This window comes from Rosa chinensis, chromosome 5 (assembly GCF_002994745.2).
Source record: "Rosa chinensis cultivar Old Blush chromosome 5, RchiOBHm-V2, whole genome shotgun sequence".
Lineage (NCBI taxonomy): Eukaryota > Viridiplantae > Streptophyta > Magnoliopsida > Rosales > Rosaceae > Rosa > Rosa chinensis.
In genome coordinates, this window is record NC_037092.1 from 27,360,420 (window position 1) to 27,380,756 (window position 20,337).

Sequence of the window (20,337 nt, forward strand, 5' to 3'; positions counted from 1 at the left end):
ACAGGAAACTACATCGAGAACTATGGATTGCCATTGAGCAAATACTAAGTGATAACATTAGCTGGCATCAAGTGGAAGTAGTTTTGGTTACATTACTGCAAACTAATAAACAGGATGTACCTCGGAAGTTTAATATCAGACTGAGACAGAAGATCATGAGCATTTCTTAAGATATCCAACAGCGAACCATCCGGAGTCTGCATATGAGTTTAACATAACGATATTAACTTAAGGAGAAACATTACCCTCTGCACTGTGTCGCAACAAAAAGGGTACATTTCAATTTATACTTTCAGGAAAAGGAGACATAGAGCACCATTACATACTTGGGTAAAGATTTGTCTGCATGCCTTCTTTTCCTCTTAGTAGATGATGTAACCCGTCTTCTTTTATTAAAAACAATAAAGGTACCAAGCTTATCTGCCAACAGTTAGCAATATAGTTACTCATAAGCATCAACATACAGGGATAAGTAGTCAGAGTAATATGCAATTTAGACAGTAATAATACCCTCAACGCCTTTATAATCGCTAGATGGACATGTATTAAGAAAGTAATTGTCTGCAATATTTTGCATTGTGCATTCAAGCCTGCCAATGATACAAGGAAAGTCATTACGAGCCGAGCTAACATTATTCATGTGTGCAAGTTCTGTTTCTTTCATAGTGCAGTCTATAATGATTCGCATACCATGTACTTATGCACCCGTTATAAAGAATTAAAAAAAAAAAAAATTATTGTAGGTAGATGGAGTCTACTGAGGTTTTATCTTTGTAGGATCTGCCGTCAAGTATTATTGACATAGACATAAAAATCAATTGTGAAAACAGCAGTTAAAGGTTTTAAGAAGTACCTGTGTGGATTTCCAAAATTGTCTACAAATGATATTGCCTTTTTAACATTTAACACCATGCCAGGTAAGCTCTCTGTATTCTTACTTGAACCCACCAACTCCACGGAAGGTAAGTCTACATACAAAATGTTTGTAGTGGCAGGGAACTCGGCCTGCAAAATTGAACATAGAAAGCAAATGTTGGACTATAGAACTGAAAATTTAAATTACCTAGTAAAAGTCTTGGTGAAAGAAACGAATGGCCAAAGAATAAAACACGTTGACAAACAACTTTGGTGCTTTAAGTTGGAAAATGTCTTGCAATTATGGTTAAATGAATTACACAAAATCACAATTTTGTCACGAGGTTTGCAGTAAAGGTCTAGATTACAAATTTCAAGGATAAAGGATATCAAATCACACCATATACTACAAGTTATATTACAAATTTTTAATAAGAGATAACTACATACCTTTTACGAGAATGAGGTCCATCTGCTATCCCAAATTATCAAACTCTGTGTTTCTGTTACATGCAAAGGTTGAAGTGAAAAAAAAAAAAAAAAAAAAAGAAGAAGAAAATATTCTAAGTGCGCAAAGAGCTACCAGTTTCCATAACATCAAATAAACACCATAGCCAATTTGTACCTTCCCATGGTGTAAATCAATCCCTGCTAGTGCCATAGAGAGTCAAATCTGTAGCGGCCACAACATTGCTGGAAATTCGCTGTTATTATGTAATTCAAGAGTGTGGAATCCAATTTATCAACATTTTCGAACGGAGGAAACACAGCTTACCTAACTTGTCATACAGTTGCACCTTTTCGTCCATGATATAAAACCATTGGAAAATGCTTTTATCATAAACAAGTTTCCATATCACACCATGACCACCAGGCTTGCAAATGGGAGCAAAAGGTTTCATTATCCATTGCCCATCCTCTGGACTAACAGCTGGAACAAGGGGCTGGAAATTCACAAGAATATATTTATTGCCAAAACCAGATAAATAATTCCATAATACACAAGCATTACAGAAAATATCTTTTATAGTTTCCCACATTATACCTGTTCGAAAAGTTGGAAATTTGCTCTTGTATGTTGTTAAACCAATTTGTAGTCTGCATTTTCAACTCTTGATTGCGCTAGAAGCTCCATTACTGTTATCTAATATCGCACGAGTATGTAATATAAGCTCAACAATTCAGATATCCTAATGCAAAGCTCTCCATATAAGAAAAGTTCAGACTAAAATGAATTTGAAGAAGACCAAAATAGTGGACTGACCCAATCACTCCTCCAATGCAGTTATAGAACTGTTCAACCTCTCCCGAGACGGAGGAGACTGACGAGGAGCTTAAGGGGCTGAACTTCGAGGAGTGCAGAAGGCTGAAGAGGCAGTAGCTTCAGAATGTCGAGGCTTCTTTTTTTTCTTTTTAAAGTTTCTAAAGTCTAGGGCTGGAGGCTTTCTGTTGAGCCCATATAAGAAAATTGTCCGCTGTTTTTTTTTCTTTCTTTAATTCTCAGAGTTTTGACGGCGTTCGTATTTTCAACAACTTACGTGCATGTTGATAACTTAATTCACAACTTACAGATAACAACGCGCAACCAAATTGACAACATGCAAATGACGCATGTGGTGATAAACAATTTTCTACAATACACATTCTTTATATAGACTTTCTGCAACTGTTTTGAGTTTGATGAAAGCAACTAGCTAGCTAGCTTAAATGATCACTTAACAAATAGAAGGGTCTTCATTAATGCTAGTAAATTATATATATACTTGGCCCCTACTGCGGATATGGTTCGGTAATATTTGAAATCTCAATTCTCGACACATGCACAAAGCTTTTGGATTTGATCAGACATGTCTGAAAGAATGATTGAAGCATGGAAGGAACTGAAGACAGGGAAGAATGATATGCAGGTCTTGAGGGTGTTGAGAGTGTGAAAGAATGATTGTTAAGCATGGAAGCAACTGAAGACATGGTTGGTCTGTTGTTCATATTTTCTTGCACACACAATAAACCAATGTGGATGCATCTGAATGTTTCAGATGTTGACCATGTTGTCAACCCAGGATCTATGATATTTGGAATTGTACCGTCCCTCCAATTTCTCCAGGCCTTCAAAAATTAGAAAAAATATATAACTCCAAATTTCGATTATGTTGCAGGCTCAAGGCAAAACTAATGTAACAACTTTGATTATATAATCTTACTTACGTAGCTTAGAAGGTTCTCTTCATCATCACCATTCCGGAAACTACCAATCTTCTTACCGCTGACTATCTCAAGAACTAACACGCCAAAACTAAAAACATCCAATTTGACATAAAGGTGCCCGTGAAATGCATATTCGGGTGCCATATATCCACTGCAATAGGACATCCAAATTAGAAATGCAAGTATGTTGATTCTTAGAGGCGCCATGTAAGTTAGAGTGCAATGGTTACTTACTAGGTCCCAACGATAGTCCCTGTATCTCCTTGAGTTTGATCCATAACAAACAACCTTGCCATACCAAATTAAATCTGCAATTTTGGGGTTCATTTCTTCATCCAATAGAATGTTGCTAGCTTTGATATCGCGGTGAATAATTCAAAGTCGAGAATATTCATGGAGGTAAAGAAGACCACGAACAATTCCTTCTATGATTTTGTAACGTGTTTCCCAATCCAAACGTCCATGATTAGTTGGATCTGTAAACAATTTTGTTAGAACATATGTAATGTGTGTCAGTGTGTTATGTGTTGTGTACCTTAGTTTTATCTACCATATATAAAATCTAGAATTATAATTATAAAATACATATACTGAGGATGTAGAGGATACCATACCAAAAATGAAGTGATCAAGACTTTTATTAGGCATATATTCGTAAATGAGGAGCCTTTCCTCTCCTTTCAAGCAAAAGCCTAAGAGCCTCACTAAGTTCCGGTGTTGAAGTTGAGCAACTACTGTGACTTCATTTTTAAATTCACTATCATCTTGCTAAGAAAACTCTTAGATAGCCTTTTTACAGCTATATATCATCCGTTATATAGCCTACCCTGAAAGTATGTTTATTAAATTTTAAAAAAAATACAATTAAAGAAAACAATTATTTCGGTTATCAGTGTACAACAAGAAAAAATATTTTTTTTACCACTTCAAAGGTTAAATTAGCAAAAGCACAATTACAATTGAAACAGTAAAGCTCAGTTTTTTTACCTTATAAACAACTCCAAATCCACCTTGTCCAAGCTTATTTTCATCAGAAAAGTCACCTGTTGCAGATCTTATATCTTCAAAGTTATATTGTAACAATTCCATGAGGCTAATTTCTCCAAAAATATCATCTGAAAAGGTACAACTTAGATTAAAAAAAATAATTAATAATAAATAAAAGATAAAAAATCGTTTGAAAACACCAAACAAATACGTACAACCTCCAAACACTAGAGACAGGTCAACTTACCGTCAAGTTTTACCCTTGGTTTCTTGACTCTAAAGAAAATGCTTATGCCACCGAGAAGCATCGTGACAAAAGCAATCACAACCAAAATGATGATGATATTTCTTTTTTCTGTTACTCTTCTTTCCTGCAGAAAATCAGAAGGGGGTATAGGAGTCACTCCGCGATTCATGTAAATAATTTTGAGGCATGATACCGTCTGTATTGTATGGGTAACCGGAGTGAGGATGGATGTACTTTCTCTAAGAAAAGATGGCTTACATACATATACATGGTATAATGTGAACATATATTATGTGTGTACCTTGCTTAGGTAGAAGTACTGGAGTTGTTAAAGTAACAGGAGCTGGAGCTGGAATATTTACTTCTGAATCAGCTGTAGAGTTATAGAAAAGATTGAACTCAAACCTTACATTACAACTTGGTTTAAGAACTCTTGCTCCTGAGTTTCCACTGCAACATAGTGGAACAGCAGCAGAGATGCAACTGTTCAGGCAATAATTGCAATTGGCTTTGTCTATGTCCGGAGTGCACTGCGCAAGTGCATATATCGTTTCGTATCCCGGAGCAACTGCATGTCCAGCTGCATATTTTTTTCGAGAATCGCCTGAAGTAGCTCTGTCTCTTAAAGTTTCCAACAAGAGGTTAAGCACGAACCCGAAAGCTTGCTCGTTTAAGGCGTTGTTCGGACTGGGCAGAAATATACTAGGGTCCTCTTCCTCAATACCATATATGTGGTCCAGAATGCCAGGATCGCTGGGTTTGCCTGCGACCCGCGACCCCGATCGAGCGACCAGAAACGTGGTACGATGGTGAATCAGATATGTAATTCTAGCGATCACATATTTACCTAGCATCAGGTCTGGTGTTCTTCAAGAATCCAGACTTCCTTCGGCAGGATCTCTGAAGAAGCTTATATGTTATTATCCCGACATCTTTGCAGAAGCTTCTATGCTTTCTTTTCTATGAATAATAGCATTTGAGACGACTCGATGGCTTCGATGAGGGTTCTTGGTCCTATGACTGTTACCTGGATCGCGGGTCATTGCTTTACGAGTTCGTGGTACGGGTACGCGGTACGCTAGGATATATTAGTTAAAATTTTAATTAAAAATAGATCACATATGATAAGTATAATTATAAAAAAACAAATATATATATATATATATATATATATATATTGTAAAAGTAAAATGGGAATTGGAATTGGTCTACTCATTTCATTTCATAACCCCTTTATATTTATATAGGGAGAGAATTACAATGGAAAGAACAATTACAATAATGACATTAACTACTAATTGGTTCGTAATCCATGCTGATTGATGTTAATCGGTAATTGCTTGATTCCCTCTCCGTCAATCACTTTGACGAAGGCACACAATATGTTTTTCCTTTAACACTCCCCCTTGTGCCAAGTCAAAGACGAAATGGTGCATGAGTTGTTGCCTCACTAAAAACCTTGCCAAGTAACAATAAAAACCCTGTGCGACAAAAATACACCTTGACCGAAGGAAAAGAGCACAACGCACCTTTTACATTTGAGTATGACATGTGTGTGTTAAACTCCCTCTGACGTCTACACCTCCCCCTGATACTTACATTAATCTAGGGAGCTTGGAAAGTCTTCGCATTCCTATGCTTTTCACATGTTTCTCAAATGTGTCCTTAGGCAATGATTTGGTGAACAAAACTGCCACATTCTCCTCAGACCTTACTTGATTCATTTGAATCTTGAGGAGAGTCTGTTGTTGCTGATTGTAGGACAATTTTGGCGATATGTGTTTTGTGTTATCACCCTTAATATAACCTAGCTTCATCTGTTCGATGCAAGCTGCATTGTGTTTGTAAATGCAAGTAGGCTCTTTAGTGGTAGAACTCAAACCACTAGTCCCTCGAATATGTGCAATGATAGTTCTTAACCATACACACTCAAGAACCGCCTCATGTAGAACAATGATCTCTGAGTGGTTCGAGGAGGGAGCCACAAAAGTTTTCTTGGTTGATCTCCAAGATATCGCTGTGTTCCCATTGGTAAATACATAACCAGTTTGGGAACGATATGTGGGTCAGATACGTATCCAGTATCAGCAAAACCGACCAAAACGTCATTTGGCGTTTTAGTGTAGTGAGTGGCATTTTCGCCATCAACATTTCCTTTAGGGATTGCAGTTCCATCTGCGGTCCCTCTTGTCTCTCTGTAAGGAAAGAACAGTCTCAAGTCAATGGTTCCTTTTAGGTATCGAAAATGTTCTTGATACCATTCCAGTGAAGCTGTGTTGGCGCTGAGCTAAATCTAGCTAACAAGTTCACTGAGAATGCAATGTCTGGTCGAGTAAATTGGGCTAAGTACAATAATGCGCCTATTGCACTTAGATAGGGAATTTCAGCTCCCAACACTTGTTCGTCATCTTCCTTTGGACGAAATGGATCTTTCCTTGCATCCAAACTTCGACCGATCATGGGAGTGCTAGCAGGATGTGCTTTGTCCATGTTATATTGCCTGACTTTTGGACATATGCAGACTGGTGGATTAATATTCCACAAACTCGGTGTTCTAGTTCAAGGCCTAGATAGAATCGAGTTTTCCCAAGATCTTTCATCTCAAATTCGGATTTCAAGTAGCTCGCGGTTTCTCTTATTTCATCAAGAGTACCAGTTATGTTCATATCATTGACATATACTACTACAATTGCAAATCCGGAACTTGTTTTCTTTATGAATACGCAGGGGCATAATTCATCGTTCTTATATCCCTTCCCAATCAAGTAGTCACTTAGACAGGTATACCACATCCGCCTGGATTATTTTAATCCGTAAAGTGAGTGTTTCAACCTAGTTGCAAACGCACTCCGTGGTTTAGAGTCACTTGGCTTGGGTAATGTAAGGCCATCAGGCACTTTCTTATATATCTCTGAATCTAGATCCCCATGGAGATATGCAATAACCACATCTATGAGCTGCATTTCCAGTCCTTTGGAAACTATTAAGCTAACTAAGTAGCGGAACGTTATAACGTCCATTTTGGGAGAGAATGTCTCCTCGTAGTCAATTCCAGGGCGTTGTGAGAAACCTTGCGCCACAAGGCGAGCCTTGTACCTTAGGACTTCATTCTTCTCATTACGCTTTCTGACAAAAGTCCATTTATGTCCTACAGGCTTTACACTTGGTGGGGTTAGCACTACCGGACCAAATACCTGTCTCTTTGTCAGAGAATCTAATTCTACCTGGATTGATTCTTTCCATTTAGGCCAATCTGCTCTTTGTTGAAATTTTTCAATAGAGCGTGGTTCGATATCATCGTGCTCTATGATTCCTTGAGCAACAGTATATATCATCAATGTGTATGGAAGATCTTTTTATCAACTCATACGTACTCTCGTAATCCTTTGAGATTTCTTTGTTCTCTGGAATCATTTCAAACATCGGAGCGTCCTCCAGTACTGATTCATGGACATAACTATAATCAGAGACAATCTCATGAGAGGGATTCTATACATTGATGATTGGTTTGTGCCTTACTCATCCTCTTCTTCCTTGGGTGAGTATCAATCAAACCAAGTGACCTCCCCCTCTTCCTTGGGGAGCCACGACCTCAACCACACCTCCACTAAGTGCGGTTGTAGTGCCTGTATCTGCGGCATCATGTCCCTTGTTAGGGACTTCTAACCTTGCAGGCACATTTGCAGCTGGTATATGTGATCTCGTCACTTTACGATATCAGTAAACGCATCAGGCATTGAATCTGTTACGTTCTGAAGATCGATTATTCTTTTCACTTCACTTTCACTTTATGAAGTGCGGGGATCAAGATGAGACAGAGTGGGGACAAATCACGACAATTCCTGTCGTTCCCTTAGAAAATCCTTTTTCCTATCTCCCCCTAACGACGGGAAGACTGTCTCATCAAAGTGACAATCCGCAAATCTAGCGGTAGAGAGATTGCCTGTCAAGGGTTCCAAATAGCGGATAATTGTTGGGGATTCGTATCCAACATAAATACTTAATTGTCTCTGAGGACCCATTTTGGTGTGTTGTGGGGGCGCAATAGACACATATACTGCTCAACCAAAAATGCGTAAGTGTGAAGTGTCAGGCTCATATCCAGTTACCAACTGGTACGCAGAAAATGGTTGGCTAGCTGTGGGTCTTAAACGAATAAGTAAAGCTGCGTGCAATATTGCATAACCCCATGCAGAGATAGGCAGGTTGGTGTGCATAACCAATGCCCCAGCCACCATCTGTAGCCGTTTGATGGTGGCTTCTGCGAGACCATTTTGTGTATGCACATGGGGTACAGGATGCTCTACATCGATCCAAATAAATATGCAATAATCATCAAATGCTTTTGATGTAAACTCTCCAGCATTATCAAGCCTTATAGACTTGATAGGGTGATCAGAGTGGTGAGCCCTTAAACGTATAATCTGTGCTAAGAGTATTGCAGCATTTCTTGTGGACAATAAAACAACATGTGACCAGATTGTCGAAGCATCCACCAGAACTATAAAGTACTTGAATGGTCCGCATTCTGGATGGATAGGTCCACAAACATTTCTTAGTATCCTTTGTAAGAATGGAATGTTTTGTTTTGTATCTTTAGCATAGGAAGGTCTCGATCCTGTTTTTGCTAAAGAGCAGGCTTTGCAAAACGAGTGATGTACCTTTGAAATAGTCAATGAGGCATAATGGGAGGGAGGTAGTGCTTCTGATACTTCAAAAAAGCAATGACTGCATTTGAGCAATCCTAGAACCGACACCTTGCAGTGTGGCGGATTTTTCTCCCATTTTCACTCGAAAGAAGGGATGTCCGTGTGAGTTCTTGAAAAATACGGATCATCATGTCACGACCTCGGTGCCATAGGCGGTCATGCAAAAGCCTGTATGAGTCAGTGTCCCACATTTCATTGTTGGTGACAGTATAGGATTCAATGATAGGAATCGTAGTGAGGTATAGTCCACTAAATTGACTCATAAGTTTCTCTAAGATGTGTTTCCTTCCACAGTCATTAGATGTAATATCAAGGTATTCAGTTCCATTCTTACTGTGTGTTTTTACTGGATAATCGTTGGCACAAATAGCTTTGAAACATTAACAAGGTTCGATTAGCTCTTGGTGCATACAGAGCGTCTTTGACTTTAAATATATCTCAGATTCTTTAGAGTAATTCTATTTTAGTAGAATGATAATCTTTTCATTCTAATAATTTTTTTTTTCTCTAGATGTATTGCTTTACATCTTTATATTGCAATTTCGAACCATGTAAATATGTGTAGTAAATAAATTTGAATAAATTCAGTGCTTGAGAATAAAATTCAAAATTTATTAATGAGCCAACGATAATCAAATCAAGGTCTTGTTCTAATTCATCAAACCATTATTGAAATAAACTTTAAGACCAAGTAATAGTCTAATTAAGAATGAGGCATTATGCCTTCACAACTGTTTTTGGAAAATAAAGTAAATAAAGCAGATCAGTCAAAATCTGGGGCATCGGTTGATTGAGCAAGTTCCTTGTTGCCATTAAAGTCTGCAATTGTGAGGTTGACGTCTGGGTCATGGCCTCCTTCTTCCATATAGTGAGCCTCTTGTTCTTTAGACTCCCTATACCTCTTGTAATTGGCTGCTACTCTATTGCTTAATTGGCAGTTCTTGTACCAATGCCCAATGACTCCACACCTATAGCATGGTTCATTGCCAACTCTATTCTGTTTGACTGAAGGGTTCTTAGGTGCCCTTTGCACCTTGTTTCCATGACCACTAGGGCCAGCGCCACCATCTCTGCGCCATACATTGGGAGGGCCTCCACGACCCATATCATGACCCCCATGTCCCTTGCCACGTGGTGCATTGTTGCCACGTGGGTAGGGATCAGCACGTCCAATCCCCTTTGCATTGGGGTTCTTTCCACCATTCACTTTGCCATAATTAGCCTCAGGAATTTTCTTTGTTCCAACAGGCCTGGCATTGTTGTTTAACAGAACCTCATTATGCCTCTCAGCCACTTGCAGTAGGTTGATCAACTTGTTGAAGGTTGTGATTCTTTTGTTATCATACTCCAGCCTATACTGGTTCGCTAGTATGATTGCTGAAGTAGGAAAAGTGGAAAGAGTCTTCTGGATCATATCATCTTCTGTGAGTTCCTTTCCACAGAAATTTAGACATGCTTTTAGGCGCAACATGTCCTTGTTGAAGTCATTGACTCTTTTGTAGTCAAGCAAGCGGATTTCATTCCACTGAACGGTCAGTTCTAGGAGCAAGGTGTCATGAATGTTCCCAAAACGTCCCTTAAGGGCATCCCACAGTTCTTTGGGTGTCTTCAACTAAAGGTATTCCCAGCGTAGGCTAGGATCAATGTGTCGCCTCAAAAACATTAAGGCATTTGCTTTCACCTTATCAGACGGTCCATCGTCTTTGGGGTCAGTGGGAGTTTTGATGGTGGCAGTATAGTCTCGTGCCACAAAGGCAGTTTCTACATCAAAAACCCAACGGTGGTACTCAAGTCCGTCTGAGTCCAAAATGTCAAACTCAGGTCGAGTTGGATAAGCCATCTACATAAACAAGAGAGAAGAAATAAATCACGCAGTCATAAAGACATCCACGTGAATTATTTTCCAAACGTATGAATTAGATTTCAAGACCAAGATTCATAATGGTCACATTTTTTTTTCGATGCTATGTGAAAATACTTTATCACAGTAAATGTGTGTATAATGCGCATGAATTTTCATTATCATGGCAAAATGGAATTGTATATGTTGCATTATAAATTAATAATAGCACATTTAATAATAAATAATAAAAACATAGCATATAATAAATTACATGGCATACTCAAATTTCACAAATATATACCAAAATATATGTATGTTACACATAATAACAGCAATAATATATCATGCGTAAAATAAAATATAAACAATAGCATAATATAAAGGCATGCTTAGGAATATATAAGAGTAAATAAAATTCACAAAACATGCTCACAAATTGCATAAATAATATATAACAAGATATATATGGCATGTTCAAAAATAAAGTATAAACTATAGCATAATTAAAACATGCTTAAACATAATTATGTAAAACATAAATAACAAAACATGCTTAAAAAGATCAAAATTATCTAACTAAACATGCTCAAAAGTTCTAATTATAAATAATGAAAATATGCCATAGTATGAAAATAAATAAAAGAAAACATCCTTGGTCGCGAGAAAATAAAACAATCCTAGCGCACGCGCGTGTTGATGCAGGCGTGCGTAGCGATGTTTTTGGGGGTGATAAAAACTTGGCTGCTTCTTTTTTTTTCAGCAGTGGGCCTTGTTCATGGCTTGCTTTTTTTCTTTTTTTCTGTCTGGGCCTTGTTTCACTTATTTCCTGTGGGCCTCAGGGCCTCTTTTTTTTTTTTGTTGCCCTTTTTTTTTTCTTTTCTTGGGCCACAGGCCTGCTTCTTTCTTCTTTGTTTTTTTTCTTTTCTGGGAGGGGCCTGTTTCTGTTTTTTTTTTTTTTGACAATTGGGCCGGCTCTTTTCTTTGAGCCCGGTCAGCTCTTTTTTGTTTTTTTTTTCTTCTTTTTTTTTTTCGCGTCTTACTCCTTCTGCTCTTCTTCTTTCTCCGTCTGGTTTGCAGGTGGGTGTGCCTGAATCTGGGTCGTCGAAGCAGGATGGTCCGGGACTTATTCAGCAAATCTGATCGTCGGAAGTCTGGGTACGGTGGCTGTTGCTTTTGAGTCGCCGGAATCTCGTTCGTCGTTCTTCGACGAGTTTGGGTAGGAAATGGACCAGAGATCGTCGGGTCTGGGTCGAAAAAGCCTACTGGTCAGAGTGTGAGGAGCAGGTGCAGGTCTGGTCGACGAAGTCTGGTGCTGCAGGGATCGATGCTGGGATCGACGCAGGCGGGTCGGGTGGGCAGGGGCGGGTTTACCGGCTAGGTTGCTGCAGCAGTGATGGGTGGAGGCGGGTAGGCTGCTGGCGCGGGGATGTTGCTGTCGCCGGATCGAGATGGAGGCCGGTGATGTAGGCTAGGCGTGCCAGGGGGGCCGCGCAGGCGGGTGGTAGCTTGCTGTGTAAGCAAGGGAGGCTGGTGGTGTACTGCTGTGGGGTTGACGAAGGCCGAAGGCCGATCAGGATTTTTTTTTTTTGGTTGTTGGTGGCGGCAGAAATAGAAGAAAATATTTGTTTCTTCTAGGGTTTTTTTTTCTTTTCGATAGAAAGAAAACTATAAAATTAGGATTTTTTTCTTGGCTATTGGCTCTGAGCGTGCTAATAACGTGTAAAAGTAAAATGGGAATTGGAATTGGTCTACTCATTTCATTTCATAACCCCTTTATATAGGGAGAGAATTACAATGGAAAGAACAATTACAATAATGACATTAACTACTGATTGGTTCGTAATCCATGTTGATTGATGTTAATCGGTAATTGCTTGATTCCCTCTCTGTCAATCACTTTGACGAAGGCACACAATATGTTTTTCCTTTAACATATATATATATATATATATATGTATAGCCATATATGGTAAACATAACTTTTTTACGTAAATATCCCTCATACATATACTAGAAAAACCACAGTAATTCAGAAGGATAAACAAGTAAAACTAGATAGTAGAGGTAATAAGAATTTATAATATAAGTCTTTTAAATATTATCTTCATTTTTCTACCGGAGTAGTCATTATCTTCTTCTCTCTCTTTTTTTATTTTTTTTATGGTCACCGGATTCGAAGCCAAACTTATTAGTTTAGGGGAAGGCATTAGCAAGATAGAGCTTCAAGTTGATGGCATAAAGGTTGGATAGTCGATTAGAGCAATAGCAAAAACTCTTGAAGCACTTCCTGGGGTTCAAAACATAGAAACATTTCCTGAACTCAACAAAATTTCTATTTCTTATAAACCAGAGATGATAGGACCAAGAACCCTCATCGAAGCCATCCAGTCGTCTCAAATGCTATTATTCATAGAAAAGAAAGCATAGACGCATCTGCAAAGATGTCGGGATAATAGCATATAAGTTTCTTCAGAGATCCTGTCGAAGGAAGTCTGGATTCTTGAAGAACACCAGACTTGATGCTAGGTAAATATGTGATCGCTAGAATTACCGATCTGGTTCGCGATCGTACCACGTTTCGGGTCGAGCGATCGGGATCGCGGGTCGCCGGCAAACCCAGCGATCCCGGCATCTCTACTCCTATCATCTCTGGTTTATAAGAAGTAGAAATTTTGTTGAGTTCAGAAAATGTCTCTATGTCTTGAACCCCAGGAAGTGCTTCAAGAGTTTTTGCTATTGATCTAATCGACTGTCCAACCTTTATGCCATCAACTTGAAGCTCTATCTTGCTAATGCCTTCCCCTAAACTAATAAGTTTGGCTTCGAATCCGGTGACCATAAAAAAAATAAATAAATAAATAAAAGAGAGAGAGAAGAAGATAATGACTACTCCGGTAGAAAAATGAAGATAATATTTAAAAGATTTATATTATAAATTCTTATTACCTCTACTATCTAGTTTTACTTGTTTACCCTTCTAAATTATTGTGGTTTATATAGTATATGTATGAGGGATATTTACGTAAAAAAAGTTATGTTTATCATATATGGTTATATATATATATATATATATATATAAATATAAATTATACTTATCATATGTGATCTATTTTTGATTAAAATTTTAACTAATATATCCTAGCGTACCACGTACCATAGAGACTCGCGTACCACGAACTCGTACCACAATGACCCGCGATCCAAGTAACACTGATGTTGTCTTGAGAGTACCGTAACATGCAAAGCTCTGCCCATAAGATTGCTTCCGTTTTATATGAACAGTTCCGCAGGAGACTCTGAGTGGACTCACTTAGACAGCTTTTTTTTTTTTTTTTTTTTTTGCGAGGAAAAATATTTATTAAAAGTAAAGGAAAATACAAGTAAGAGGAGACTCACTGAGACAGCTACTACAGCCTTCGAGTCCGAGGTCTCCTTTGCACAATGCAATGGCATTCACTTTGTTGGAGCGTTGTCCGAGAGAAGAGTTGTGAAAGCCATAGTTGTCGGTTTGGTTTTGGGAAGTGTTGGAAAAGGAGGAGAGGAGGCTGATGAGGTTTTGTTGGTAGATGCTGCCATTAGTGTAATTGCTGGCTCCAGCACAATTCAGCTGCCGAAGTGCATGAGGCGTGACCTAGGGTTATGATTTTAGCAACAAGGTGGTGCAAGGTTGTGGGAACGAAGAAGAACAGAAGCGGCCATATTGAGGATCCCATTTCTTTTTTAAACTCGAAACTAGTTCACAAATATTCTTTAAATGTTCTTGAGCTTTAAAGACTAGTCAGCAAGCATGATCAACCCACTCGATGTCCGTTCTATAGAAACGAAAATTAATTCTAGCTTATCTCTATCTCAATTCTCAACCTTACCTTTAGTCCCATGTCGCTATCTCCTGAATTGTTTATAGTCTAGTCATATCATATGTGGTTTAGGTGGTCTGTGGTTCAATTTTGACCAATCCTACTAAAACCAAATAAATTGACTATGCACAGTGCTTTCCAATTCAAAGCGCCGAAGAAACACGGAACCAGGCTAACTAGTAACATCACAATAGCAACATGTCTCTGCGGGAGTATTAAGAAGAATCACCGCTAAAATTACCTGTGAGAATAAACAGAAGTTTGTGGTGCTGTTGACATGGTTAGTGAATTACTGAATTGGCTGAACACACCATATTGCAGTGCCCGTATCTACTTACAATATTGCCTGTATGATATATATTTACTTTAAGCAAACCTCATGCACTGACATATGTGTGCTTTAGTGCAAGAAGCTAATTTGGTGCAATTTATTCCCAGTATTTATATTGATGTAGCTTACTGAATGGAATAAATATAGACGAAGGAAAAAATGTGAAATTCTGTAAAATCACAGTTGAGTTTGAGATTAAATATTTTTTTTTTGTTTTGCACGTGGTGCATTCTTGTTTTCCTTTTGCTGTTTAATTTGCATATAGCTTTTGTTTCATTAAGGCTCCAAGTTACTATATTTTTACAGCAACTACTGCTATTAATCATGATCTCTCTGCTCATTTATCTAGATACAACCCATTTTCTCCATTGACATACATTGCAGATTGATAGACATATTTGGCAGCCAGCAAGATCTCTATACAAACTGCGACAGCAATAGCAATTGCTGGTGTTGTCATTTACTCCTTGATAAAAGCAAACTTGGAAGAGCAAAAGAAGGCAAGGATTTTGAAGTACCCCATTTTGGATTGAACTCACATACAATATATCGGATTGAACTCACATACAATATATCATATGTTCTATTTCAAGAGGTTGCTCCTATTTCCGCATCATAAGAGGTATGGCATGGAAAGGGAAAATAAGACTTGCACAGGCACAGGCTACATCTACAGATTACAAAATTGAAATGCTCATTGAACTTTGACTATTATTGTACTATTATTACCAATTTGTAAGTGATCTCCAAAGAGACTGGATCACTACTGTTGTAAGACAAAATCATTGGATTTTAACACAATGTTAATGTTAAACCCCTTTCAAATTCATCGACTTATTTCTCAAGCAAGTTTTCAAATGGATGTGCATCTATGATTCGCAAATTTCTTGTTTGTTACCTAGAATTGCTTCGGTCCAAGCAAAATTGCCCAAATTAGTACTTTTAGCATTTATGACCATTTTAGTGATTATACCCAATCACAGCACTTTTATCCACTTCGCATTTAGTTGCAAATTTCAAGTGACTTTAACATATTGTGTAATGATTCCCGTTGAACCATGGTTGGGAAATTAATTCAAAAATTAATCCAAATATTCTGGACAATTGTGTAATAGTAAAACATAATATGCATGTTGAAGGGTTTAAAGTAAATCTTTTATTCGGTCCAAGCAAGGGTACAAGGATAATACATGAGAATTTTTTTTTATTTGGTATGGTTACATAATCAAAAAACAAAATTATGTATTTTAGTAGCATATCTTAGCATATATGACCATTTTGGTAATTATACCTAGCCAAAGCACTTTTGCCTTACAACTTACCAAACACCTAGAAATTATTTTTCGTTCTCACAGCACTTTTAAAACCAGTTTACCAAACACCTCAGCTCCTTCTTCTCACAACAAGTTCGGAAGTGTTTCCTCTCACAGCAGGTTTGGAAGTGCTTCATCTCACAGCACAGCAATCCCAAACTAAGTCTAAGACTATATGAACAATAAAGAAAAGAAGAAGCAGCCATATTGAGGAACCCATGTTCTTTTGCTAAAGTCAAAATACAAATTGATTATTCACAGATTTTCTTCGGATGTTCTTGAGCTTTAAAGACAAGTTAGCTACTTAGCTAGCATGATCGTCAAATCATCAACCCACTACTCCACATTGAATCCTGTCTCTGTCTCAACCCTACCTATGGTGCCAGTTACATGTCGTTTCCTGGTGTATCTACATTGAATCAATGAATCCTGTCTCTATCTCAACCCTACTCTTATTGAAGGTTTCTAAGTCGTTTGTCGTACAATATTGACCAAATTTACTGTTGAAAGCACATAAATTGACTATGGACAGTGAAGGGTCTTGTTTTCCTTCCTAAATTTGATTCTGCTGGTAGAATTATCAAAGCTTCGAAGAAACATAGGAACAGGCCAGCTAGCTATATGTCACATTTTGTACGTTTAATCTACAGTCTACATAAGACCAGGTGATCATGGATTCATGGGTGGAATTTGTTCCTGGCCAAACAGTGGACGAGGAAATAACTTGGTATCTATTTCATTGGATTTAGTCATGGATATTGAGTTTGACGCTTCGTGTGGAGCACTGCTTTTGGAAATTGAAACAAAATTTTCAAACAATATTCGTTCCAAGAAATTATAGAACAGTGATTTAGTTTGTCGTTGTTGTTTATTGGTTTTTCTCTATTAGTATAAGGGTCGATTGTATTTGCTTAAGGGTCGAACTTTCTTGAGAGTTACTGAAATTAGTGAGCTGATGTTCTAGTGAATATTGTTATTCTTTACTTTTACAGTATTCCTTTGTCCCTCATGTTCTATAATTTAGGCTTTGCTTAACCGCTTTAGAGCGCAATTCGTAGTTCAAGAGTATATTTGCCCACGTGTACTCTTATTGAAGGTTTCTCTATTAGAAACAAACTGCAAATTAATGAACTTTTCAAAAAAACACCCATTTTCCGAATCATTCTCAAAAATTCAGAAAAATTTACTTTTTTTGTCAGCTGAATTATTCGCGAATACGTATTATTCCCGAATCTTTCAATTGAAAAAAAACGCCAAACTTAAAAAAAAAAATATATATATATATATATATATTTTATTTTTTTTAATTAAAAAAGTCAAGTTTTGTTGTAGGAGAATGGAATTGTGTCAATAGTGTTGCCTCTGCTATGCGCTTCTAAGTTGCCTCGTCAAAAACCTTGCCAAGTAATAAAAATCTTATGGGAAAAAACAACCTTGGTCGAAGGAGAAGAAGGGCACAACGCGTGTGAATGTGGAGTAGTCGACATCCTTCCACACTCCCCCTTGTGCTGCTCAAACTCAGTGATGAGGTTTTGATCGTTGCCTCACTAAAAACCTTTCCAGGTAACAAAAACCCTGTGGGACAAAAATAACCCTGGTCGAAGGGCAAAAAGAGCACAACACGTCCTTCACTCTTCGAGATCGAACATGTAGACATCATACCTCCCCCTGATGTCAAGGTCTCCCTCTGATTTCTACAATTATGGGAGTTCAGATAACTTTCTTAATCTGATACTCTTCACATGTTTCTCGAAGGTGGATTTAGGTAAGCACTTGGTAAACAAGTCCGCTACATTATCCTCTGAACGGATTTGATTCACTTCAATATTTAGAAGTGTTTGTTGTTGCTGATTGTAAAAGAACTTAGGCTATATATGCTTGGTGTTGTCGCCCTTGATGAAACCTAACTTTATTTGCTCAATACAAGCTGCATTATCTTCATAAATGCATGTAGGTTCATCTGTGGTAGACTTCAAACCACAAGTTCCTCGAATGTGTCTAACTACAGACCTTAGCCATATGCATTCTCGCACGGCTTCATGTAAAGCAATAATCTCTGCATGATTTGAGGAAGTAGCAACAAGGGTCTGCTTTGTAGACCTCCAAGATATCGCAGTGCTTCCCATGGTAAAGACATAACCCGTTTGGGAGCGACCTTTGTGAGGGTCAGAAAGATACCCTGCATCAGCAAAACCCATCAAGACATCGTTGTTATTTTGATGGAGGGGAGGAGGAGCACGGAAGGTGGCGTTTTGCCTTGTGGAGTTCGATCTCACACTTCCGTTATTTCTCTTCTCTATGTAGGGATAAAACAAGTCCATATCAATCGTACCTCTCAGGTATCGAAAGATTGTCTTTATGCCAATCCAATGGCAGCATGTTGGCGTAGAACTATGTCGAGCTAACAAGTTCACTGCGAATGAGATGTCCGGTCTTGTGCATTAAGCTAAGTACAACAATGCGCCTATTTCACTTAGATAGGGCACTTCAGCCTCTAATAAGTCTTCGCCCTCATCACTTGGACGAAGCGGATCTTTTTCAGGCTCAAGTCTACGACCGATCATGGAAGTACTCACAGGCTTTGCTTTATCTTCATTAAAGCGCCTTAATAATTTTTGAGTATACGCTGACTGGTGGATCATAATCCCATCACTACGGTGCTCGATTTCCAGTCCGAGACAAAACCGTGTTTTCCCAAGATCTTTCATCTCAAATTCGGATTTCAAGTACTTAGCAGTTTCCTTTAACTCATCTAGAGTTCCAATTAGGTTCATGTCATCGACATAAACTGCTATAATTGCAAATCCGGAACTTGTCCTCTTTATAAACATGCATGGACATATTTCATCATTGACATATCCCTTCCCAATCAAGTAGTCATTTAGACAGTTATACCACATCCGTCCGGATTGTTTCAATCCATATAGTGAGCGTCTCAATCTTATTGAAAACGCACTCCCTGGTTTAGAGCCACTTGATTTGGGTAATTGAAGTCCATCTGGAACCTTCATATATATCTCTGAATCTAGATCCCTATAGAGATATGCTGTAACCACATCCATAAGCTGCATGTCAAGTTTTTCGGAAACTACCAAACTGACAACGTAGCGGAACGTTATAACGTCCATTACGGGAGAGTATGTCTCCTCGTAGTCGATTCCAGGGCGTTGTGAGAAACCTTGCGTCACAAGGCGGGTTTTGTATTTAACAACCTCATTTTTCTCATTACGCTTTCTAACAAAGACCCATTTATGGCCAACAGGCTTTATACTTGGGGGTGTCAACGTTATAGGCCCAAATACCTGTCTCTTTGTTAGTGAATCCAATTCAACCTGGATCACATTTTTCCATTTAGGCCAGTCTGCTCTTCGCTGACATTCTTCAACGGAGCGAGGTTCGATATCATCATGTTCTATAATTCCTTGAGCGATAGAATATGCAAACACGTCATCAAGGATAATAGAGTCTCGACTCAACGTCTCATGTACACTAATGTAATTCATGGAGATCTCTCTATTCTCTGGAATTGGTTCTGACATTGGAGAGTCCCCCAATGATGTCTCTTGGACATAACCATAATCCGGAATATCTTCATGAGACTGGTTATTTATGTCGATGATTAATGGATCTCTTTGTGCCAAACTCGCTTTCTTTCTCGGGCGAGAATCCATCGAACCTTTGGGCCTCCCACGTTTCCTTGCTGGGAGCCGGGCCTGAGCCACATTGCCATCACCATTAGTGGTGGCAGCGCCATGCTCAATACCCCTAGAGGTGGCGCCATGTCCACTATTTTTAGGGACATCAATCCTTGCAGGCACGTTTGCAGTAGGTATATGAGATCTTGTCATTTTAGCGATATCAGAAAACGCGTCAGGCATAGAGTCTGCTACGTTCTGAAGATCGAGAATTCTCCGCACTTCAATTTCGGACTGTGCGGTTCGGGGATCAAGATGAGACAAAATGGGGACAGACCACAACAATTCCTGTCAT

The 20,337-nt window shown here is 38.5% G+C and overlaps 1 pseudogene; it reads right to left on the reverse strand.

Moving 5' to 3' along the window:
• Positions 1 to 416: 416 nt before the first annotated feature.
• LOC112165082 lies at positions 417 to 5,148 on the reverse strand (annotated as a pseudogene).
• Positions 5,149 to 20,337: the final 15,189 nt, after the last annotated feature.